The 26722-nt window shown below is 41.3% G+C and overlaps 1 long non-coding RNA gene across 1 annotated transcript in view; it reads left to right on the top strand.

The window, feature by feature from the left end:
- The window catches only part of LOC132661121 (uncharacterized), a 28611-nt gene extending 24263 nt beyond the window's left edge, over positions 1–4348 (top strand). The window contains exons 3-5 of the long non-coding RNA XR_009602070.3: positions 412–618; positions 2421–2575; positions 3820–4348. This is a non-coding gene — a long non-coding RNA (uncharacterized LOC132661121). The remainder of the gene's footprint in view (positions 1–411; positions 619–2420; positions 2576–3819) is intronic.
- The last annotated feature ends 22374 nt before the right edge of the window (positions 4349–26722 follow it).

Below are 26722 nucleotides of genomic sequence, written 5' to 3'. Positions count from 1 at the left end.
GAATATTTTGGCTGCTAAGGGTTAGGCAGGAAGGTCTCAGACCATGTAGGTAGTAGTGCTTCCTAATAAAAAGAGAATTTCCAAGTCACCTGGCTGGCTATTTAGGCAAGTCAGAAGAAAAGCTTATTTCATTAATTATGCTATAAATGTAACTTCACTGAAGGGTAGCCAGCTAAATATAAGATGAAAGAGCTGGTAGGGATTCTCTCCATTGAAGTGTTGAGCTTTACGCAGTTTTGTTTAGAGGCACTTCCATTACTAAGGAGGCTATGAGTTGATCGACTGTGTCTTAGAATTAACTACAGTGGTGAAAACACAAATTGCAAACCAGCATGAAGTCACAAAGGGAAGGGAGAAGAGAGAAGAAGTTAAAGTCGGGGACTCACATGTACTCTCCGTTTTCCTTTACAGAAATAAGTGTCGGACCAGCTGCCTGGAGTCCGACGTTAGCCGGAGCGAGCCTAATTACTGGTAGGCAAGAGGGCCTGATGCGACGTGCTACACGCACGGCCTTCCTCTCTGCTCTCATTCGCTTCTGGTTTCAGAGGAGCCTGGAATTTTGTTGGAGGGAAACAATTGCGTTCCCTCTGCTCGATATGCTAAGATGAAATATGATTGGTAAGGAAAGAAAGGACCTGGCCCGGAAAGTGTCTTGGCCACAAATTATTTGTGTGGGCACCAGAGGAAGGTTCCAGTGCTCTACTGTGTGGACAGAGGGGAGGAGGCCACGAGGGCTCGGAGCGGGCTTAGCGCCACCACCAATTCTGAAGCCTTTTGTGGGCACCCCTCATTCCCGCCAGAGACTGTCAGCCCCAGCCTCGTCAGCGTTCCCTTTGTGCTTCCCAATGGAGAAGGCAAGTGCAGATCAAAATTAAGCTTTAATCTTCTCAGAGAGTAATACTACTGTTTTTTCCCCCTTTTCCTGATTCCTTGACCGATTTCTCTCAAGATTCAGGGCTCAGAAAAATGTTTAAGTTTCCCACAAATGGCTGGGATGCAATTTTTTCATGAAAACACTAAATCACAGTCTATCGAAGGGTAATTCTTTGTACTCTGTTATGCACATCTCTGTGTTTCCTATGGTGACATCAAGACACTGTTGGTGACTAAATTGTTAAATAAACGCTGAAGATATTTAGCTTTTATTGGCGTTTCCTTTTCAGTTTGCCAATGATTCTACAACTGTTAGTTCTTTTGCTATTAGAAGATAAGCCCACAGCAGAGCAAACTTTATTCTCATTGCAGACATGAGGAAATAGATTCCACGGCAAAGATTTGACACAGGTTAGATGTCTGGTAGTTGCCAGATTCTTGACTAAAACTCCTAACTCTAGATTTGTAAGCATTATGCTACTGGATGGCTCTGCCCCCACGGGCCAGGGGAGACCATTCCTTCCCACCTCCAGGTTCAGTGATGTCATGTCAGTAGCTTGAAATTGGCCATGACAGCAGTGTTTACACCATGGAAATTGTCGAACGCCACAAATCAGAGAGAGTTGGTTAGTCACCTCCCAAGGGAGTTGGCTGTCGACTCTCTATCGGCATACCACCGGTTAGAAATCTGGGCACTCGGCAAAAAACTCTCATCCAGGTTTCTTCATGTTTAGGTTATGTTCCAATGTGCTTGATTTGTACGACAGTAAGTTTCTTTGTAAAACCTTTTAAGTATATCCTTTTGCAGTCTTTTGAAACTACACTTAGGAGAACATCAAAGTATCTTCTTGGAGAGGGAGAGCGAGGTCTGGGAATAAAATTAGCTACTTGTTTAAGGCTATGGGTGTTTGTGAACATGCAAGTGTGCTTTAAATTACACATAATTTTAAACAACTGTGTAAAAAGAGTTTTAAAAGTTTAATGGTGCTGAACCACGAATAGGAATTAAAAATTGAAAAGGAAATACAAAACTATACCTTGTTTTTCTGCTTTAAAAAATAAGTTCCCTTCTCATTTGCAATTAAGATGGAAGAATTTGCATAAAATGTGTAAAATTAGAGATAATTGAACTACAGTAGCTATAAAAGTAGCTTTTCCGCTTAAAAAATAAATCAGATGTCCACTAAAAGGGTGTAAGAGCCATGCCCCCCTCCCCCGCCTCCCTCTTGCATTTGGGTCTCTGGTATTTTTCACACTTTTATAGCTGATTTTTATTGCCAAACAATCCTTGGAGTTTGTGGCAGTTCGGAGACAGCAGCAGGCCCAGGCAGGCCTGTTAACTCTGGCATGTTAAGGACCTTTCAGAAGATTTCAAATCTAGCCTCAGCACCCAGGTCAGTAGATCAAATCTAGGGAGACCTTAGGGAGGCTGCAAGTGGGGGTGGGAGGAAAAGTGAACATGGGGAGAAAGGAAGACAAGAAAAGCCAAAGTACGGAAATGCCTTTAAAGTAAACATCAATAGCTGTTTTTGTTTCCCCCGAACCAGCATTTCCCCCAGGGAACCTCCAGTTGAAAAGGGCCAGTCTGGAAAAGAGTGCGCCAATGATCAAAGTGGCCACATATGATGGTCCCAGACTGATGCCTGTGTTCCCACTGAAGGAGACTTTCTTCCCGGGATGAGATCCAGCCTCCGCTTTAAAGGTAAGCTAGGGAGCAGCCCTGAGTAACTTCAGGAAACACGCGCTAGGCCTATTCCTGATGGCCCCCCGCAGAGGTGGGCTTTGCCTCTCCCATGGGGGCCCAGGCCCATGACGATGCACCCGCCCATGGTGCGCTATTTATTTGATGCTCTCCAGAGCCGTTTGTAATATTCAGTGTTGGTAGGGTATTCTTTCCGTTTGCCTCATCTGTCCTCTTCCTCGAAACCATAAGCACTTCAGGGGCAGGACTACGCCTGTCTAAGCAGAGCACTGGGGGCGGGAGGGGAAATTTCACAGAGATGAAACGTGATATCGAAAGTGCCCACGTGGGGGAAAATGTTCAATTCTCAGAAATGTGACAAAGCTCTCAAAGTGGTATAAATGGAAAAATGCTAGTTGTAGTTCTATACTTTCTGTGGCTGAGTACAAAAATCACAGTTTAAAAAAAAATCACCATAATAAATAAAAACAAGGAAAAGCGGCCTCTCCAAGAGCAGTGAGATCTCTCAGACTAAGCCATTTTTTCTGTGACCCTCGAACATCTGCTCATGCCACACCTGTGCATTATGCAATGGATGCCAGGGCATCTAGGAGGTATGTTAAAAATGTTTGTTGATTGGATTTGACATCCTTTACCCTCCGGAACCCAGAGCCTTCACGGTCAGCTCTGTCTGGAGAGGCCTTTCCAGCATAGATCTGTGCTGCTAACGCTCCTACTCCATCTACGTTCCATCTCTTTAAGATAAATAACAGGAAAGATCCTGCAGTTCCCTTAGCTCGTACCCTCTCTTTGGAAGTTATCAGCTGCTTTGATATTAGGGAATAAGCTTATTGATTTAGTGCGTACCCCTGCGTGGTAGTTTGCTTGCCTTCAACTTGAGGCATCCTGGAGATGATATGTCAACTCATAGTAGCAATTCTGCTGGCATCAGAGGCCAGTGGGGGAGAATATTGGTAGGATGCAAATATTCTGAATCCCAGCAAAACTTTACTACCCAGAGAGCTGTCTTCTCCATTTTTCCATTAGGCCAACCTAGATGTGCTCCCCGTTAGCCATGGGTATGTCCATTTTACTTACACCACGGCATGTCCATTTCCCAAAGAGAATCAACATAAACATAAAATTATTTTTACATATTCCATTTCCCATGTGAAGGTATGCGGCTAAAACCTGATTCATATTTAATAACACATATAACTACTGTGAATGGTGTACATTCATTCTTTATATACTCCAACCCAAAGTTCTTAGCACGCCAGGGTGAAGAAGTTCTGAAAGTGTTCTGTGAAGTTGCATCTTGAAGAATGAGGAATGCAGAGGGGCCTCTCAGACCACAGAGGATGGCAGTGCTGTGAATGACGTCTGGAACTGGTCATTGGCACCCGAGGGTGGAGAGAGCTGGAATCCACACCACCATTCCCTTCTTTGTGCATGTTGAGACCTCCTGTGACTTCAGAATCTTTGTCAGCATAGTATTACAAGAAGCAGTTAATTGAGGTTGGCCAGAGCAACAATGCTTCTTTGGCACTCTTGGTATTTATCGTAGGAGAGTATGGTAAATAGTGCTGGAAGTAGAATGTGCCACTTTCTGGATTATTTTCTTCTAGTTGATGAGTAGAATCTCTTCCAAACCTTGGGAAAGACTTGTGCTTTATAGATATTTTTTTTCTTCCTAATTATATTCCACTACCAGCTTTTCAGCCTGTTTACATGGGTATGTAAAAATACAGAACTAGCTTTCATTTAAAGCTAGAAAAAAAAAAAAAAGAAAAACATAAAAGTAAAATATATACTATAGGATCTTCAGAGCTCCTGCCAGTGGACCTCAAACTTGGATTTCAGTTTTTTAGCTCTCTACAAAGAATGGCCTTCACAAGCCCATCCAATGACTGCAACAACAAAGACAGGGCCCCACAATACTTGAGGTCATCGAGGGGCATCGTGGCACATTTGGGGCCACCTTAACTTCGTCTCTGTGCTCAGACTGTCCTTGAGTAATCACTGAACTCCCTTACCGTCCCGTGGGAAATGACACCTTAATGCCTTCTTTCCAAATAGGAAACTTCCACTTTCATGGAAGCGATATCAATTCTACTCAAGGTAAATTCTATAATTTTTCAAGAATCTTTTGTTTAATATGGAAACTTCAAGCAGAGGACCCAGGGCATTTTCTTTCATCAACGTGATTCTAATTTTATCAGAGCACTAAAAAGAAATCTACTTGGTTTTTTCTTGTCCAGTACTCCACTTGCTCTGAAGCACATTCAAAAGCCACCTCTCTGATCTGAAGACGTCTCCGCAGAATTATGTAATTGGACCAACGGTTGCCGGTTCCCCACACTCTTGCTACTTCGCATTATTGCAGAGCAGACTACTGTTTTGCAGACCTTCCTTATTGCGTAAATGGCTACATTATCACTGTGTACACATTAGGACAAGCAAATGGGCCCCTTAAGGCAAATAAGGGTTCAAATAACCCAGACAAGGTAGCCCAACTGAATTGAGGATTCACCCTTGTTACAACCTCGTTGCTTTATGGCACATGAACTAGTGGAAGGGACAGACTGCTTCAAGTGTGTTTCTACTGATCCTGCTGGCAAATCACAGCTTTATTACAGTAATGAGCCTGACCATATTTCTGTGCTTATGCATATTAGGCACCAAATGTATTTTCCGGCCTGCCAGCCTGTGGTAGTAACTAACACGAGCAATTTGTCCTGGGTTACAGTGTGTGTGCATGCATTAGGTATGAGCATGTTAGTTGCTTTGGGGTATAAAATACTACATGTTTCATCATGAGTATTTTTATATGCACAACTTAACTGTATGCAAAATAGCTTGGCAATTAACCAACACAACTTATTAGTTTACTACAAGATTATTGCATAAATATGTGAACTGGGGACAGCCACAATTTCAATTTGGCAATATTAAAAATTTTGTTGGATTATTAAATATCTGAAGAAATATCTCCCCCCTCTATGGTATAAGTGTTAAGGTTCTTTAAAAAAATATCTTGATTCTTCTCCCATTTTCATTTCCATAAATAACCCTGAGCAGGACCCTTTTCGGGAGGCTGTGGGATTTGAGCCGGTGAATTCCCCCATACTCATTGCGAGCTGACATTTGGCCTTTGACCCCATCAGCTTTCAGGCGAAGGTGAATGGTCATTATTGCGATTTCTTCCTCAGGATCACATTTTATGTATGCTAGTTATTGGGTCCAGGGTTATTAAAAAGGAACATCAGCATACTTCAGCTCAACCGCTAAGAACAGTGTATATGTTTCCTCTTTCTGTTGACCACTGGGATCGTAGAGCTCAGTGCTGTTGGCTTGTGTGACTGCCTTGGAGGCGTACAGGGCTTACTCCAAAAGTGCAGACACACGGAACCACCTCTCCCTGAACTCTTAATTAAAATGAACTCTTTCTCTCGCTTTGCTGCAAAACAAAGAAACGAACAAAACATTAAGTACGGAATACAGGATTGGTACAAAATAAAGGGTTAGCTTGGTGGGAGGCTGCTGCCAAGGGAATGGCTGCTCTTGCTACTTCCGCACGTGTCACATGTCGTAAGGTGTCAGAGAATTACTTTTTTCCTCCATTCAGGTTGGATTTATGTAAATGACTGCACAGGACAGGTGTCTTTATTTAGTTGCTACTAAAGCCGGAATCATGTTGTACAAGAGCTGATAACATGAAATAACACGAAATAAGTGGGCTTATCCCTTCTGAAGCTTGTTTTACAGTACTGGTATTTCTCTTTAGCAAATCCTGCTGCGTTTTTAAGTAATACGATAAAACAACATAAATGTCTTTGTGGCTAAAACTGATTGTTTCAGGAGGAACATGGCTGTTTTATTCATGTCTTTTATCTCCTCTACACTGAATTTTTGAAAACATGACCAGCTCCCTGGCCTGTGTGTATATAAATAGGCTATTTGTGTAGAGACCCCACAATTATTCATGCATCAAAGAGAGGGAGAATGGGAGGGAACCCCATGCTGATAATAGCAGCACCCCAAATCAATATAAAACCAAGACCGAAATGTGCCTTTTGCAGTCCTGTCACAGATTAATATGGTTCATGATAGATACTTAGTTCTCTGACAGTTTCCCCTGCACCTTCGCTGGGAAGTTGATAGAAATTACTCCAGCTGAATGCTTAAAGCAGATGTTTTCCCATTAATTAGCTCTGGACCCGGGTACACTCGAGACTTTCCCATTTTCAGGCCGAAAGGAATTGGTCCCAGTGAGCGTGCTCTATATCCACATTTAGTATCATCTCATAAACAGCAGTGAAAACACAGCAGGCCCTTGATGAAGATACATTAGCTTATTTCTAATTTAAAGTTATGTTGCTTAACCTTAATGTAATTGGTCACCGGTGGCCAACTGTTTGTATAGTGTGTTGATGACCAAAGAGATGTAATAAATTATAAAACTCTCTGCTTAAATGGAGGGAATGACTGTTTTGTTAAAAGCTTTGCATGTAATAATGGTAAAATAATTACACCTCAAGCCGAATAACTGTGAAGCTGTTAATACTAACAACAGAGTTGTTCTCAGGATAGCTCGGTTCATCCCCATTTAAAACCAGTACGTGAACCTGGCTCTTGTATTTAGCAAAAGAGTAACTTTGAAAGTTCAATCTCACCCTGATTAAAATAAATGGGTAAATCGTCCTGTTATCTTAGTTGGGAATGATGGTGATGGGTAGTAGGGTGGTGGGGTGAATTAAAATAACCAATTGCTATGGTTAACTAGGAGACAAAAAACACAAACCGGTTCGTAGTCACTGCCAGACACGTCTTTAAAGAAGACTTGATTAGCTGGTGGAAAAACTGGGATAATCATCAAATATGAAAGTAATTGACACAACTTTAATGTTTAATAATGAATAGGCCGCCAGAGGCAAAATAAAGGGAAATGGTCTTCTTTTCTCAGAACAAGTTCTGACTTAAAATTTCTTAGGCCAAATATAGAGAGCGATTGCTCGAGGTTTGTGAACTACAATTCCAAGATTATAATTAAAGTTATAAATATGGTTAAAATGAAATCACACGATTAACAATATTCAATCTATCAGGGGTAATGATATTCATTCCATAGGTTTTCTGTATGTCACTGTGAAAAATCTAGTCCCCCCTCTCCCTGTTAAAGGTTTGTGACTTATTTTGAAATGCAAAAGTGAAATAAACAGAGTCGTGCTTCTGTCTGGATATGCGCTTTTTTTTTTTTTTTTTTTTCTGTCCTGGTTGGACTGTGTTCACTAGCTTCGCTGTAACAAGTAAGAAAAGTAAAGTTTTTGCTTTTCTCGAAAGATTGTCCTTTTCTCTAAATATTTGCATTCTGAATTTGGATCACCTCCAAAGGGTACTCGCTTCACAATAGAGAAAAAGCACTTCTCTCCCTTCTCACATTACATTTCTTAGAAAGACCTTCGAATAATTTAAACTATTTACAGTACCTCCAGGTCATTATTTCCCCTGACTCCACTGAAATACCTTGGGACACTATTTACGGCTGACTTTCTGAGTTACCCCACAGGATCAGTTTACAAAATGAGACTTCACCATGTGAAAGTCATTATTTTGTTTAACACAACTCGTAATGTTAAGGGATTCCACCCCCCTTTTCTCTTAATTTGCCACTTTCACACAAACACTGTCATAACTGGTAGTGTCAGTTATGAAAACGTCAGCAGCTCAGATATGAAGAGATGTACTCTTCAGGGCCAATATATCAGTATTATTTGGGGCTAATTCATAAAATCAAAGATATTGATCTGAAAACAACAGGAGAATTAATAGATTTATTTTTTCTTCCAGGAAAACAAAGGGGGGGGGGACTTCCTATGCAATGAACAATTCTGCATTATGGATAATAACCTAACAGACACTTCCAAGCAATCAGAGGACAGTGTTCCATGCCACGAAGACCACGCTAATTGAAGCTGTAAAAGGGGAAGTCCCCAAGTTTGTACAGAAAACAGTTGTGCTCTGGGAATAAGTTCAGAGCTACCCTTCTTAATGGTAAAAATGACTCTGTGGCTGTTCCAACTAAAAATCAATGTGGCTCACAATTTTAATAAGGAACATGAATCTGAAAACGTGTTTAGTATCAGGTTATATAAACACACCCTAATGAGATACCATAAAATCCATCACATTAAAGGCTGGTTTCCTGCAAGGTATATTAGCTAAAAATGCTCCATATATTAGGTCAGTATACAACGGAACACATAATAAAGCAGCTCTGTCAAGATAAGATGCATGTTTTACCCCTTAAAACTGTTATGTTTTGCACATTTTATAAGGTTCCTTGAATACATGAATAAGATAAGTTATTCCCATCTCTTTCTTAAGCAATCTCAGAAATGGCTCTGACCTGAAATTGGAATTCTTGTAAACACCCATCCGAAGAAAATGTGTGCGGCTCTGTCTTAAAGAGACGGTACATGTTTAATTATCCCAACTTCTTCTAGCAGAATACTATTAACGTGCACATTAGCATCATCTCATTGGCTCATCGTGCGGCTCCGCCTTAGGGGCAACAGTAGGAGCTAATCTTATTGCTCCCATGCGCATAATAATGAAATTTGGTCTTGTCTCAAGGCAGCGTTCTTTGGTCTAAAGTACAGCTGGAGACATTACCGTTCTGGAAAATTTCTGACCGATTCCTTGTCAAAGATAAAGAAATAAAATAAAATATAGTCCCAAACAACGACTGTGAAATATACTGCTTTTACCTTGAGTATCGAATATTCAGCGATTAAAGATACGGACGACTTCATGTTTGAATAAAGACAGGAGTGGAAGCTACATTAGTAGATACCCATGTTTGTATACATACCAAGGAGCACACCCCACATGTAAACTCCAGATAATCAGCGGATACCAATGCAAGTTCTGCTTCTGAACGCTATCTTCGGCTGTGTATAGGTGGGTTACAAAGAAAGCAAAACCATAGAGAGAACCCTTTTCCTCATGTCTTTTTCATCTGTTTGCCAAGAAACAATGACAAGATCTCATGGAATATAAAATACCCTTGCCTTTTTGCATGCAATGTTGGAAAGCTCTAATAAAAGAAATATGCATACACCGCCTAGCACACACAGAAATACACGTGAATTCAAGGCTACTGAATTAAGGGAGGTTGTTCCAACATTTCCCCCACTGTCCATTATTTGTATTCAAGGTTTTTGAAATGACATTGTAATCTGATGATGCACCAGCCTATTATATTGTCTAGCAGGACAAATATCCTTGCGTTTTCTCTGTAGAACTAACACAATTTTTCCATGTCAGAGGTGCATAATATCCTGGCGGTCATAAGGAATGATGCTATTAATCCTCTTGGGCAATCTCCAGGTCTGATTATTAGGGAAATAAATTTGCATGCTGCATATGAGCTAGGTGAATCACCGAGAGCACAAATTATATTTCCTGACAGCAAGTTAGAGGATGGAGCCGTGTCGCTTTTTTATCTTTCCCCCCCTCTGAAAGCTATAGAATTTCAATTCATTACATGAGATTGGTTAGAATTCAAGTCTCTTTTTAAGTTGATATTAAGTTGAGTCTGTTATCTCTGTGAAGGCTGGTAGGTTCCCCAGAGTATCCACCTAATCACTACTTAAAAAAATCGAAACGTATAGTTAGTGTCATGATTTAGGTACCCGAGCTCCTTTATTTATCAGCACAGAGTGAGATAATTTCAATTTGAGCCTCCATAGCCCTCATGAATTTAACTGACTTGAAAGCTTTTCACCCCTGCTCCCTTTCTCCACACCCCCCCCCCCCCCCCGCCTTTTGTTGCATATTGTAATAATAGTTATTCTGGGCACCTTCCTTTCTGCCATGCCAAGCATTGCACTAGGTTCCTTCCTCCGTCGGAGAGACTCGATTCCCGCCAGCCAAGCTTGTGCACACAGCCCCGACTTCTCTCTCCACATCTGACTGCCTCCTCTTTGCCAGCAGTACTGCCAGACGTGTCTGCATTCAACATCCATGATGAATGTATTTTTATTATTTCCAGGGGTTGGCATCTGAGAAACCTTTTTGCATTATTAAATTTGAGCAGGGAGAATGATAGCAAATAAGAGCATAATAAATTGCTTTCTGTCCTAATGTATTAATTAAGCAGACATTTATTATAATGGTTGTTTTATGGACCCATTGTAAAAATGTATGATTGTGTGGTGATACTCTTAGCTGGAGCCACATATGGTGACTCGGGTGGATGGGTGGTGACGTTTGTCAGATTGGAAAGGGTTCACCAGGTCTGGTCTGCAAATTCACGAGGAAGCAAAGGGGCTGGTGAAACAGGATCGCTAGCATGCAAGCAGGTCAGGAATCCTTTTATTATTATCGTGGTTACGTGTAAAAATAAAAAAGACACATAGCACCCACAGTAAATACCTTCTGTTGTATAGTGCTTTATGGTTTTTAAGCTACATTTACAGATGAACGCACCACAAAAAGATACACTAGATTATAGAGCCTTCCTTCAATTCAAAAATGTGTCTTATTACCATTGTTTGAAACAGAAATATGTGTACGCTTTGGAATAATAAGAATAGTGGCAAATTGAGGAGGCAGACAATTTTGGAACACGTAAGATCTAAGTGTTTTAGATTATATTTATCTATTCAGAGCGAATCCACAGTGGCACAGCTCAGAGGGTTCTATCGTGGCCTTCTGATTACTTGAGCCACGGGTAATTGTCAGAAAAACAATTCTCTCTTTACCTTGCTTCTCCACGGTGGGTTAGTGATTCATCTACCATTTTTTTTTCCCCAAATAAATAAACAAATAAATAAAAGGTTCCAGCAAATTCTTCCATCACTTTGCTTTCCCATGCAGTCAGTATGGTTCTGGTACAGTCATTTTCAGAACAGAAACACCTACCATATCACAGGTGTGCTTTGTAGGCACATGACTCTTCATAGTCAGAAAAATATTCTCTACACTTAAGAAAAGGAACTAACAGTTGGAAGGAATTCAGGGAATGTCCATGGGGAGGGGCGCCTGGGGTCTCAGGGGCTGTTTCCTGTCCCTCACGTGGGGGGCTACTTTTGACTTCAAATAGTAGTGTCTTTCAGTACTGTTTAGCTCCTGCCTGATGCTGGACATTGAAGCTGGTAATTAGAGTTGATTTGTAACCAGCTCAGAAAAGGACATGAGATTAGAAGCTAAAAACGCCTACAACCAGTTACCGCAAATAACGCAAACCAAACCCATTCCCGGAGCTCTCTTAGACCCCTCTCCTCTGGAGTTCAGCCCTTGCGCTGGCTGCAAAGCAGGTATCAGAACGACTGGGGAGGGGAGAGGGAGAGATGGAGAAGGGACGAGGCTGGAATATATTGATCACCGAGCACATAGGACAGGCCTTGAGCCTGACCGCTAGACAACCATGGAAAAGAACCGTAGAGGCCATGCAAGGTGCATCCATGAACCGGTAGCCAAGTGACACACAATCCTGAAAAACACTGCCTCCCTCTGCATGATGTGAAAATAGTCACTCGATTCAGTAAAAACACGCCAAGTTGACGGAATCTTTATATTTAGAAAGTGATAAAATCTGAGTGATCTGAGTTTGCTGCTCTCATACCTTTTGTCCAGATATTATGTACAGGTTAGAGAAGGAATTTCCATTCCTTAATGGAGAGCACCCGGCTAGGCACCTTGTTTATGCTGTTTTCCATGGTCCACCCATGGCCTTACATAGAGAGAAGGAGTGTGGGTTTATTTCAGGTGTGAGGATGCCGAGGTCTGAGCAGTTAAGTCAAAACCTAAGTGCAGAGCTAGAAGGTAGTGGAGCTTGTGTCCCCATATAGTTCTGATGCCTGAAGTCTTGTGTTCTTATTCCTGGGCCAATGTTTCTCCTAGAGAGAGGGAGAGAGAAAAGGGAGAAGGAGACATGGGAAGAGGGAGGGAGAGAGAGAAAGAAAAAAAACGCTGGGAGGAGAAGAGGGACGGAAAGAAGGAGGAAAAAAGAGAGAGAGACAGAAAGAGAGAATTTGAGTCTTCTAAATGAAAGGGAGAGGGAGGTAAATTTGGTATGTTATTCATACTTCTGCTCCAAACGTGAGCCTGGGTGCTCTGTCTTTACATCTACAAGAATCGCATGTAAACCGTTTCTCTCTGCTCTTGAGAAATAAAGGAAAGAGCTGGTCATCGCCTTTCTCAGAAGCTTTCTCAGGCACAGAGTCTATGAAGCTGCATGTCTCTGGATGATGCTATCTGGACCCAGACAGAGTCAGGTGTAAATTAAATCTTGATCTTTACTAGCTATTATGTCTTCCAGAGAGCCATTTACCCTTTTGAGTGTTCAATTATTATTATTATTATTGTTATTATTAATATTATTACATTTAATAGACTCCATTGTAAAACCTCATGAAGCACAGTAAATTTTTCCAGGTCTCTGGTCAAAATGCAAATTTGTATAGTCCAGACCATAAACCAGGCAGAATCCAATTCTCCTAGGTCGTTAATCGACCCAGCATTAAAACAGTACACTGATTGGCTGAGCCCAACACACTGAGTGTAAAACTCAGCGCTGAGAGTGGTAGTGATTAGCCTCTCGCCGTGATTGTGTGGAATCTGATAACACGTTCTACTATAATCATGGTCATTTCCATGTCTACATTTGTCCCGGCTGGTGCAGTGAACAAGAATTTTTACTTCCGTGTTTTCCCACGAGTCCCGTAATTACTCCAAGAGAGAAACGGTACTTTCATTGACATTTTACAGATGTGGAAACAGTGGCAGAGATTTGGAAAGACCTGCCCAATGCCACCACTAAGTAACAGAACAGGACCTGACACTCAAGGCCTTGGCCCTTTGTGGTACGCTTTCAGGTACCAGCATTTTGGATCTTGACCCTTAAGCTGAGGAGCCTAGAAAAAAGAAGAACGACATATTTTCTGCCACGTGTTTCAGCCAGCGTGAGGAACTAGAGAGCACCAAGCTTTGTGTAGGGTCTGGATCCACAAGGTAAGTTGATTGATATGTCTTTAAAAATTGCACAATTATCACAATGCTAATGCCACTTACATTTATATAGGGCTTGGATTCCAACCATAGCGCACTTGTCCTGAAAACAAAGGCTAGCTTTGCAGGATTTTGCCCAGGGCCCTGGCATCCACTGGGGAGATGGCAGTCTCCGGTTAGCTTCAGTGCAGTGACCTATCATGACAAAAAAGGAATTTCACACAGCCCAAGCCTCTGACAAAACAGCTCACCTTTCAGGGAAAATGTAATATTTTCTGATAAGCAGCTTATGCTAGTTTTCTTAGCAAATAGCCCGGAAGCGTTTCTGTCTGTGGCATTTCTAGATGTGATAAGTTGAAAGGACCCCTTCTGACCATGCCATAGTCAGGCAGGCCCTTTTGGTTCAGGGGACAGCTATTTGGAAAGATGTAAACATGTGGCAATTTGAAAATGATATAAAGTAATTGATCACAGAGACAGCCCAGAGCATGCATTGTTAACAGAAATACATGTCCCTGTTTATGGAGTTGTAAACAGAAGAGTGTATATTTATTGTTGGAGGTAGAGGCCGAAGCCTGGGGCAAGATTAGGTCAAAGCCTTGTCACTTTTGCACATGGGCATGCATAAAAGCTATGCACATATTTTAGTAGCCGTGTTTTCTAACGCACGTTCAAAGAACAAGGGACAGGGGCTAGACCTTCCCGTTCTGGGTTTCATTTGCTCGACATGGCAACTTAATGAGGTGATACCATTACCGTTTCGTGAATGAGGAACCGAGGGCCAGGAAAATCTAGTAGGCCACGTTAGGAAGCTCATTAACAGCAAGAGTTACTGTTTGAACTGATTTCTGACTCCAAAGCCCAGGGTCTCCACCACCCCATTCTCCCTCCAGAACTGAAAAAGCGAGGTACGTCGTGGGGCCCAGGGCTCACCCAGATCTGCTCCTTGGTATGAAAACCTAGGGTTACACCATCAGACCCGAGCAAGGATGGGCACCGTGATATTTTGTCCCTCTCTAATTATACATCAAAGAAAACCTGAGGAGGTGCCATATCTCCTCCCGTGTCTGAGTACCACGGGCTTGGTCAGGCTCTGGTAAAAGATGAAGACAATCCTTCAGGGAAATTTCCAAGTGACTTACAGCCTTTGCATTGCAAAGAATGCTACGGTGCCTACAGAGTTTGCTTTCATAAATTTGGTTGCAGGCTATTTTGAGGGAAAATGCATCCCATCTTCCCTTTACCTTGCAGGTATTCGGGAACTATTAGACCACATTTTAAAATGAATTGTGTGCACTGATGTTAGAGAGGGTTAGACTCTCTGAGCTGCCACCAGTGACATATGACTACAGTGACAGACAGTCAGCGGTATTCAAACTGAATTAATCAGAAAACACAGCCTACTTCAATGTGACGTTTAGAAGGAGGAGGAATAGCTACTTATTTACCAAAGGGATGTCACTGAACCATCTTTCTATCTGGAGATAGCCTATGGCTACAGAATCCTTTCAAACCAGCAGTAGAGCGAGAAACTACACTGGGAGCCAGGCCTTTCAGGCCAGTGGCTCTTGTTCTCTTGTCTCGTTCCTCGAGCCGGCCCTGGGTATTTCATTTTGGGCAAGGCCGCGAGATGAAGTGGGGGCTTTGTGTGCCTTGTATGGGGACCGCGGGGACACAGGGAGCCTTTGGAGTTGGAGGCCCTTTCTCTGATCATTCTCCAAAGTGAACACGCACATGCAGCACCCTGCGAGGAAGGAAACGTGCTGCTAACGGCGATCGTGGTACCTTAATTTTACAAATATGTGATGCTAATTATGCAAACAGGTGAGAACTCTGAAATCTCTTCATCGTGCGTGTCATCCAATGGAAATATTATGCGGCCCGCCGCGACATTATGCAGTAATAATGTTATTTCACACCGGCTAGTTGACAAGCGAGGGCCAACGCTGTCTATCAAACAAAACTGTTGTGCCAGATTGTATCTTGGCGATAAGAAGAGGAGCCACTCGGAGTCTGTTTATGTATTAATCAAGGCATCAGACTCACATCAGACCTTCAGATACATCCTTTACTAGAAAATATGAAACTCTTCTGGATACGAGGTGTCTTAGCTAGAGCTGCTGCGACAAAACATCATAGACGGGGTGGCTTAAACGACAGAAATGTGTTTCTCATGGTTCTGGAGGCTTTAAGTCTGAGATCAGGCTGCCAGAGCGGGCACGGTCACCTTCCTGCTGTGGCCTCATGTGGCAGGGAGGGAAAGAGACAGAGAAAGAGAGAGAGAGAGAGAGAGAGAGAGAGAGAGCTGGCTCTAGTGTCTCCTCTTATAAGAACTCTACCCTCATGATTTTATCTAAATCTAATTATTTCCCAAAGGCTCCATCTCCAAATACCATCACATTAGGGGATGGAGTTTCAACACATGAGTTGTAGAAGCACAATTCAGTCCATAGCACCAGAGAGTATGACTGATACCCCCTACCACTACCCCCCCCACTCCTCCTTTGCTCACAAACTTCTATTTAAGCTCCAAGTTAAGTAAACGGTATGGAGTTGTCAGAGTTGGTCCCATTTTTTTCTCAGCATAGGAAATCATCTGGCTGTAACTCCCCCAATTGCGTATGCTCCTCACACTTCCACAAGTGAGACAGACACCACGCAAATTTGTCATGAAGGCAAGCACACTACTTTGCACCCAGGACCAGTTAGGTGTGGTAAGACTTGTGGAATGGTTATGCCACTTGTCCCAATAAAAAGTGCTTTGCTTCTAGAACAGATCCAAAATGACATGTGCATTTTTACACTAAGTCACCACTCCTCCTTCCTACTTAGTGCTTACCAGATACTCTCAAATTCCAACATTCTGTAATAGTCACAGTGGGTAGGAGTATTCAGATCTCAGTGCCAGAAAGGTCTAGGATTCCAGTCTGAAACCAAATCTGTGACAACATCTGTTGGACACCTGAAGGTGACACCAATGATTTTCTTCACCCAGTTAGTGTTGGAGTATTTCAGATGAGTGGTTGAACTAAAAGTGCTTTCAGTCCTTAGGTGATACATATCTAGGTGGAAATCAAAGGTGAAATTCTTTTCTTTCCTTGTTTCTATCTCTCCCTCCCTTCCTCCCTAACTCTTCTCCTCTCCTCTCCTTCCTTCCTTCCTTTCAAGAAGCTGTAAAAAATCTGAGGGGTTTATACCACTGAAGGAAGAGATTATTGAGTAATTACTAGCCACGACTGACTTGTTAAGAGCTTGGTAGAACTTAAAGGCTGAGTCTACATAGCACAACGTGAAGAGGATATTTGGTAATTATTATTTAATTTGAGCAATCTTTGCCAAGAGGTCCTTTTACAATTAATTAGTCTTCATTTAAATACAATTTCATAAGTGGACCTCCAAGTATCACCTCAGGAGTAAAATGCAGTACCAATAATGTTACTTTTATCAGGAAATATCATAATGGAATCTATGACATGGCACAAATAATTATCTATAACCCAAACAAAGCAGTCCTTAATGTTCAGAATATCAGTCCTGTGTTTCTCTTTCCCTGTCTCTTTCTCTTTCTTTCTCTCTCATTCAAAGAAAGAACATTTTTGACACCTATATAGAAAGACTTAGTAAAATGTTTCAATTAATGCAGAGTAGTTTTGCTGTGTGCCTTGAACTTAGAAAATGCTGTTAGGTAAACTTTTCAAGGATTTATCAGGGAGTTTCTTCCATAAGTTTGTAGTATAAACAAGGACCTTTCAGTCTGATTTGGAGGTGATGCCAGAATGCGAGCAACAGTTCCCTTGTATATATTTTAATTTGGCTCAATTCATTTCAACCACCTATAGGTGACACGTACTCTGTTGCAGGCACTGTGCTTTATAGGTAATTAGCTCCTGCTAGATAGCAAGTGTTTTACAGACAGGAACCAGATCTTAATGGACTTCGTGTTCCTGATGCCTAGCAACGATAGGCAAGTGTGAGCGAGCACAGTGTATTTGGGGAACACAGTCCTGGATGAGACTGGACAATGAGTAGGAGAGTACCAGGATAGGGGACCTGATCATGGTGGGTCTTGAATACAGCCAAGAGAGTCTCAAATAATGACATAGAAACCAGAGAACGTTCCTGCAGTAAAGACTTTAATCCACATAATATCCATGCTATTATCTAGTGCAATTTATCCAGTTGGCAATTTTTTGTGTCTGTAAAGAGTGAAATAGTAAATATTTTCTCTTTTGTGGTCTCTGTTGCAGCTACTCAATGCTACAGCCATTATAGCAGGAAAGCAGCTACAAACAATATCTAAGCAAATGGACCAGGCTGGATTTAGTCCATGGGCTATAGTTGGGCAACTTTTGATCTGGTTCAATGTTTGCTATTTTTTTTTCTAACAAAAGAATTTTTGACTGAAGTTTTATGAATGACAAGAGCAGTCCTTAATGAACAGTGTTATTAGTGTTTTTCTTTATCACATGCACAATGTATGGATCACCAAAAAATAAATGACAGTAGAACTCAGAAGTCACCATAACGCCAAAGCCTATGTTTGTCATGCTCAAGTGGAATTATAGGAATATGGATTGAATGGTGGAGTGAATACTGCAATGATCTTACCGAAAATAATGTTCAAACAAAAAAATTGAATTTCTGTGACCCGGTCAGACTAATTTCAAGTCAAAATATCAAGAAACCACTCAATTCTCCTGAGACATCTGTATCCACTTTCAGATGACACTCAGCATGAAGACAAAGACGAGCTGAGATCTTTGACCCGTGCCAGGTTTCCTCACACATGAAAACTTGAGTCACAAAAGGTACCTAGTAAGATTCTCAGGTGAGCCTCCTGCCGTCCCTGTCAGGTAATGAAGGGATCCGAACCCTGGACTGCATCTGCGTTAGGAAGTACCTCAACCAGCTGGTAAGAGTTTTTCAGAGCAGGGTTGTAGCCCTTGGAGTCAAGTGTAAACAAACACCTGGAACTTCTACCCCCTTCCACATACTACTGTTACAAGACTTTGTCACATTTGAAAAGATAGTGGTAATAATAACAATGGCCCAGCAAGAAGCTGACGGTAGCCCTTTGGGTGAGCGAAGATTGAGCTACAGTTTCCTGTGCTTCCTCTCCTCCACTGGCTCCCTGAGCATCCCTTCGCCCAGGCGTGATTTTTCTCTCTGTAGTAGTTTTTGAGTATTTGAATGGTAGATCACACACCTTTAAGGCTGTTATTTTCAAGTTTTAATAATGTTTTGCAACTCACTTCCTGTTTCTCAGCTGCCAACCTTGCCAGAAGCATTCCTTGTCAGGTACTAATTTGGGTGACGTGACGACCACTTGATCTAAATTTTTGGTGGGTAATTACTGAGTCAGAAGTGAGTAATTTTTTGATATCCAGTGGCAGTCAGAAAGGTGGGTATTTTACTACCCACTCATTAGAGATTCTCCAGTAGCGAAATGTCCTGAATTTTGCTCTGTTTGCAGACAGAAGAAAAATCTGACTGCTCAAATGAAAAGTAACTTCCTGCTTATCTGGCAGCACTTACAGGGTGTATTGAAGTTTTTTATTGTGAACCCGCTCCAGAGTTTCATTGTAGCTGCAATATTAATTTTGTATTGATCAAAGTCTCATGAAGTGACTTTCTCCATTTTTTGTTATAAAGATCTTGCATTTAATTTGAAGAATAGCTGAAGATATTTCAGTGATGAAGGATTTAAGAAATAGTAGAAGTCCTCACTGGTAAATCTTAGCACTTGAGAGTAAAGAGCACCATCCTTTCTGTGAAAGTGCTAGCCCTTTTCGTGTAATGCTTTTGAGTGGATACCTTTCATGTTTCTAAAATTGTTCATTTTCTTTTTCTACCAGAAGACATGAGCAATGGAAATGTTTTGGGTGAGAAATTAAATACCACTGGAACTTCAAGAAACTTCATGTACCCATTTATTGGAAGTAGTAAAATGAAAGACGCCATTTTTATTGTGGTAAACTTCTACTTTTAGTCACAGACATCAGCCTATCATATGATATCCCTTTAACTTCAGGCGGAAAATTGAATTGATGTTATATACACGCAATGATTTTTTTTTCCTTTAATAATGTCCTAAGATCAAATCACAACTTTTTGCTATAATTAGCCCAGTGCACATTTAGAGTTACATATTTTTTAATGCTTATTTATTTATTTATTTTGAGAGAGAGAGAGAGAGAATGTGAGCAGGAGAGGGGCAGAGGGAGAGAGAGAGAGAATCCCAAGCAGGCCCTGCACCCAGTGCAGAGCTCCATGTGGGACTCAATTTCAAAACCATGAGATCATGACTTGAGCCCAAATTGAGTCAGATGCTTAACTGAGCCACCCAGGAGCTTCTAGAGTTACATCTTTATAACGCAGCTTCAATATTGAGAATTCTATGCACAGAGATCCAGTTTAAAAGTGAAAAATTGTCTAATTGATCTGAATAAATTATTTTAGAAATATTGATTTGTGTTGAATAATTCTGTGTTGGTTTCCCATGGCTGCTGTGGCAAATTAGCACAAAAACCTGTGTGGTTTAAAGCAACTGAAATTTATTCTCTCATAGTTCTGGAGACCGGATGTCCAAACTCTATATTGTTGGATCTAAATCAAGATGTCAGCAGGGCTATGATTTCTGTGGAGGCTCTAGGGATAACCCCATTCCTTGCCTCTTCCAGCTTTCTGTGATCGCCAGCCCTCCTTGGCTTGTGGCGGCCCCTCCCAAATTTCTGCCTCCATGGTCACATTGCCTTCTCATTTTCCATACGTGTGTGTGATCTCCCTCTGTGTCCCTCTTATAAAGATACATTTGATTGCATTTAGGCCCCACCTGGATAATCCAGGGTAATCTCCCGATCTCATTCAGACCATTAACTTAATCATATCTGCTAAAAACCCTTTTTTGATATATAAGATAACTAACAGGATCCAGGGAATAAGATGTGGATTTCTAGGGGGAGGGTGTTTGGTACCTGACTCCAAATGCTTACTGAATACTGATACGGTGCAATACAGAATACTGTCTACATCCTGATTGCAGTACTATCTTTTACAGGGTTTTGGACAAAGTAAAACTCACTCCCATTTGAGAATAACAAAGGTTGTTAAAGAAAGGGAAGTAAAAATTATGCAAATAGGTATGGGTTTAATGGTTTTTTTTTTATTTTTTAATTAAAAAAATTTTTTTAATGTTTATTCATTTGTGAAAGACAGAGACAGAGCACAAGTAGGGGTGGGGTGGAGAGAGGGTGAGGGGGGACGCAGAATCTGAAGCAGGTTCCAGGCTCTGAGCTGTCAGCACAGAGCCGAACATGGGGTTCAGTGAGGGGCTCGAACCCACAAACCGTGAGATCACGACCTGAGCTGAAGTCAGATGCTCAACCGACTGAGCCACCCAGGCGCCCCTGTTTTTTTTGTTTGGTTTTTTTTTTTTTTTTTTGAGAGAGAGAGAGAGAGAGTGCGAGTGGGGGAGGTGCTGAGAGCAGGGGAGACACAGGATCTGAAGTGGGCTTCCCACTGACAGCAGTGAGCCGGATGCAGGGCTCAAACTCGTGAACTGCGAGAGCATGACCTGAGCCGAAGTCAGATGCTCAACTGACTGAGCCATCCAGGTGCCCTGAAAATGGGTATGGAGTTGAAGGCAGGAATAAGGTTGTGAGAAATGCCTAGTGAGTGGAAGATTCGGATGGAGGCTGTAAAAAGAGGGAAGCTTGGCATGTAGATTGGGACTCTGGGTTTGAACCTTGGGTTCTAAAACCAGATTCTTGGATTTGAATCCTCACTGTTTTTTCCCAGATGTGTGTCTTTGTTCGATCTCTCTGTAAATCAATTCTTTCATATTTATAATGGAGATATGAGTAACTCATAGGGGGTTTGTTATAATACTTAGGACACTTGGATCAGTATTTGCAAGATAGTAAAATATAAGTTTCTATTATCATTCTTAAATGTCTAACATCTCATGGTTATTGACTTAATTGCCCCAAATCCCTTCAGAAGTAGGTAGGGGTGCAAGTCTTACATGAGTTACTGGGAAGGACAAAGGTTTCTCAAATGAATCCTTTTCTTTATTAATCTCAGTCCAGCCCTATTCCTCACAGAGCCCTAAGATTAAATTTTAATGACAATATTCCGTGTGGTCTTTTTACCTACAGAAACTTCAAGTAAGGAGAGGGTAAATTTCAGTAATTCTAACATGCCATTTTTTCACAACTGTGTATTATAATCACTGCTATGTCATCATTTAGCAGTGAACAATCTTTCTTTCTTAGTGGTGTATGAAATAATGGCAAATTCTATAACTGTGGCCCTTTGGATTTGATGAAATGTGGGGTCTGTCTCATGATATAGGTGGGGAGACTGAGACGCTATGTGCTTTGTTCAGGTAAGTCAAAGATCCACGTTTAGTGATAGCATTCAATTTCTGACTCAGTTGTGTATTTTCTTCTCCAGACCAAGCCTCTCTGGTGGTTTCTAAAAGACCCTTCAGCTAGGGAAGAGGCAGCACGGTAAAGCAAAAAGAACACGTGATTCAAGGCCACACAGAACTGAGTTCATATCCAGACTCTGTTGCCTGCGTGATGCTAAGCAAGTTGCCTGTCCTCTCTGAGCTTCAGTGAGCCCATCTGTTCAAAGGTGTTGATAATACATTTCTCAAAAGGTCAAGGTAAGCATCTCATCAGTTTCCTGTGGCAAATGGAGAAGGCTCACCAAATACTCCATCCGCTCCTTGAAATCAGGTAGTGCCAGATGACTAGCTCTGGCCCAAGGCACCCAAGAGCTGGTGTGCAATACTGTATCTGCCTCAGCCCCTGAGAATCTGAGGGATCATATGTTCTATAAGGTGCAGCTCATCCTCTATTTCCGAATAATTCTGGGGGACATATCCCAGCCCACCCCCAGACATTCACATGAGACAGAGCAGGAGAAAGAGGTAACCGTGTGTTCTGTTAACCTGCTGAGGTCTGGAGGAGGTTACTTATTACTATAGCATGCCATGGCTGTATCCATTTCACAATAAATGCATAACAAATGACCACAGACACAGCAGTTGAACACAACACACATTTATTTCTGTTTATGCTGATCAGAAGTCCAGGTTTAGAGGGACCAGATCCTCTGTTTAGGATCTCATGGAGCTGGAATTGAGGTTTCCGTGAGAAGGCAGGTTCTCATCTGGCATTAGAGTCTTCTTCCAACCTTACTGGTTGTTGAGGGAATTCATTTCCCCGAGCTCCGGAGACTGAGGTCTCATCTTCTTTGCTGGCTGCTCTCAGCTCCTACATTCCTTACCATGTGGTCCTTTCCACCTTCAAGTCAGCAACAGAGCGTCATGTTCTTCACATGCTTCGAATCTCTGGTTCCCTCTTCTGTGGCCGGTCAGAGGAAAGTTTCTGCTTTTAAAGGGTTCATGTGATTAGTTCAGAGCCACCCAGATAATCTCCTATTTTAAGGTTAATTGATTTGGGGCCTTAATTACATCTGAAAAATCCCTTCTCAGCAGTACCTAGATTAGTGTCTGTGTGTGTTCATTGAGGGGTGGGAGTCCTGGGGATCATCTTATAATTCTGCCCATCACAACAGGATATCTTAATTTACAGAATACCACCCACCTAACAGGTGCTTACTAAATATGAATCATTACCACACTCCGATTGGACATTTATCCACATATCAGTATTTCAGAGTATTTTTTATTTTTAATTCTTTTAAACAAGGAAATATCACAAAAACACATCCTCCTTATAAAGAATCTTAGTTCTTTAATTGTAAGAGGAAGAGAAGCTCTGTTATAAGTTTGGTGAGAATAATATCAAATCATTTGCTATTATTTATATACATGCATAAATACCTGTATTGAACAAAGAGTATGGCTTGGTGTGTGCATGTGTATGAGGTTTTGAGTGTTTGTGTGCATGCTTGTTTTTACATGTTTTTACATGTTTTTACATAAGCAGCATCACATGTTTTTACACACATGTTTTTACACACGTTTTTACATAAGCAGCATCACACTAAATGTATGCCATGCTTGCTTTTTCACAGATGAGCAAATCTTCTAGATGTTTCCATATTAAAGCATATGAAACACATCATAGTCCACAGGTGTTCTACCCTATTGCATCAAAGCCTTTTGGTAGGCACTTAGGCTGATTCAAACTTCAACTTCACAATAATTGCATAATAAACATTCATGCATAGGACTCTTTGTAATCATGTATGAAAGTTTCTCTAAGTTAGATGGTGAAAAGCAGATTTGCTGTGCTATAGCATACATATATTTTTATTTATTTATGTATGTATTTATGTATTTATTCATTTAGAGTGAGCAAGCGTGAGCAGGAAAGGGGTAGAGGGAGAGGGAGAGAGAGAATCCCAAGCAGGCTCCACACCCAGCACAGAGCCCAATGCAGGGCTTGATCTCATTACCATGACATCGTGACCTGAGCTGAAATCAAGAGGTCAGATGCTTAACCGACTGAGCCACCCAAGCACTCCAGCATATGTATGTTTTAAGTTGTGATCAGTGTTGTGCCTGGGTGGCTCAGTTGATTAAGTGTCTGACTCTTGGTTTCGGGTCAGGTCATGATCTCACAGCTCGTTAGCTCAAGCCCCACATTGGGCTCTAGGCTGTCAGAGCAGAGCCTGGTTGGTATTCTCTCTCTCTCTCCCTCTCTCTCTGGCCCTCCCCGGCTTATACTTTCTCTCTCTCTCAAAATAAATATATAAACTTAAAATAAATAGATAAATAAATAACTACATAAATAGTGATTAATGCTATAAAAGTGATCCCTTAAATTTCTGTAACAATTTTACTCCCACCAGCATTGTAAAGGAGCACCTGTTCCACATACCCTCATTGATAATGTGTGTTTTTTTTTTTTAATTGGATTCTGAGTAAGTTACAAGGTATTGAACTGCTTACTTTCAGCTCTGTGACAACAAGTAGTCTTTATCTAATGTGGTTTGATTTCCTGAATACTCACCTCCTTACTCTTTCTTTGAGGTCTAAGAAGGACCCATTTCTGTTGATACTCTTTTTTATGTCTTTGAGTCTCCTTTGAAGTCATCAGCATTTTGGAAAGTCTTAGCCTGGAGATAGGAAAAAAGAAGGCAGTGGGAGATAATAAATTTAATTATTAATATAATAAAAACCATCATACTCCCCCCTGCCCCAGATGAATCTGATAATATTAACCATCAACTGTGCCTATGTGCATGTGCTGTGCCCATGTGCTTTCATAAAGATATCTGTAGCAGCAAACCCAGAGCCAGCAATTAAGACTAAAAGAGTGAGAAGCACTTTTGTAACATGCATCAAAGGCAGCATTAGCTGGTCCAATACCAGCCTACCGTTTGCTTTCTTCTACTAGTAAAACTCTTACAGTGAATATGGAATTAATGGGGAAGATATTGATTTCGGTGGTTAATTTGCTTTCAAAAATTGAGCTCCTGCAATCTTGGAAGAGTAAGTCTAAGACATATCTGTTTATCCATTTATTCCTATTAAAATGGCACTTCTAGAAAATATTATCTGGTATTAATCAGGTGAATGGTGTTATAAATGCCAGGGTTTATGTTTATTATACTTATTAAACTGGTCCTGATATCTCATAAAAATAAAATAAATGGCAGGGTTAGAAATGGAATACTTTGTATAATTCTTCAAATCTTTAATATTCTGTTTATTAAGTTTTTATTGAAATACAATACATGGAGGACAGAGTGAGTGAGTGGAGTCTCAGATCTAAACAGCAGCTGAGCTCTAGCAGTTCAAGGAGAAAACAGTCCGGCTTCTATTTTTTTTCCTATGAAAATCTCTTAGACTTCTGAAATCGCTCCATTCCTGGAAATATGCTTTTCAGAACTAGGAGGCGAAAGTCACCTTTTCCTTTAGGAAGTGCTTTTGTTGAAGAAGCACAGGCTTCTAGACTTTCCCATCATCCAGAGCTGATTGCATTTACTGTTGCCGCTTTTGCAGAGAAACAGCGTCAGCCGTGGAAACAAGGAAGGGAAGAGAGGCTTATAGAAGCACACGGGCAGAGACCACAACCCCGGGAATTCTCCAGGACAGAAATAACAGTGACACCTGTGCCACCGTTCCTTCACCTAACAGTAACAGTGCTGAGCACGAGATATGCCCTTGGCCTGCACCATTTGGGGGCAGAGAGCAGGTAAACTGAAATGAGCGCCTGGAGGAGGAGATTCAAGGCAGGTCAGCTGAGTGAAAGGCTAGCTCTTTCACGGGCTAGAACACGGGAACCACCCTGTTGCTAAAACTTACAAGTAACTTTCGCTGTCAGGGAATCCAGCCCTTTTAAGTGAATTAACTTCCAATGCCTGCTTTCACAACTGGACAGTGATAATACCAATGATGTTTTTTATATCCCTTGTATATTAGAGAAAAGAAGCTAATTATGATAAAGCAATTTGAAAGCTTCTAAAGCAAAGCAAGATATTATTAGAGCAATACTAAAGTATTCCATATGCACCTCGAATCTGAATGGTCACATTTCTTGTTTTTTTCCTAATCTGCATGTCAGCTCTGACCTAGACAGAGGAATAAGATGTAGAGGAGGTACACCAGGTAATTGCTTTCATGGGACAAGCAGAGAAATTCCAGAAATAACTCCAGTGTCTACGACTAGGTATAGAGACTTCAGAATCATTTTTTTTTTGTAGAAGTCATTGAAACCGTAAGGAGAAAAAGACCACATTCGCTAAGAGATAGAATATAGAGCTGGAACAGTTAAAGATGGACCTCGAGTCTATCAGCATTCAGCAAACTCTTTCTGTAAAAGGCCAGACAGTAAATATTTTAGGTTCTGCAGACCATACAGTCTCTGTAGTAAGTACACAATTCTGCTGTTGTAGTGCTGCAGGGAAACAGCCACAGACAATACATACACAAATGAGGGTGGCTGTGTTCCAATAAAACTTCATTCGCCAAATCAAGTAGTGAGTAGGATTTGGCTGTGGGCCTTAGGTGGATGCTCCTGCTCTAGACTGTAAGCCTCTTGAGGACAAGGACTCCTATCTTCTTCATTAGGTGTCCCCAATAACCTATGTGACTGACAGATAGTAGAGGCATAATTAAAACTCACTGAATGAATAATAAATTATTACTTTTCTTTGTTTACTCATTCCAAT

This window comes from Panthera onca, chromosome A3 (genome assembly GCF_046562875.1).
Source record: "Panthera onca isolate mPanOnc1 chromosome A3, mPanOnc1 haplotype 2, whole genome shotgun sequence".
Classification (NCBI taxonomy): domain Eukaryota; kingdom Metazoa; phylum Chordata; class Mammalia; order Carnivora; family Felidae; genus Panthera; species Panthera onca.
Note: the sequence above shows the minus strand (reverse complement) of the source record. Positions and strands in the feature narration are given on the sequence as shown.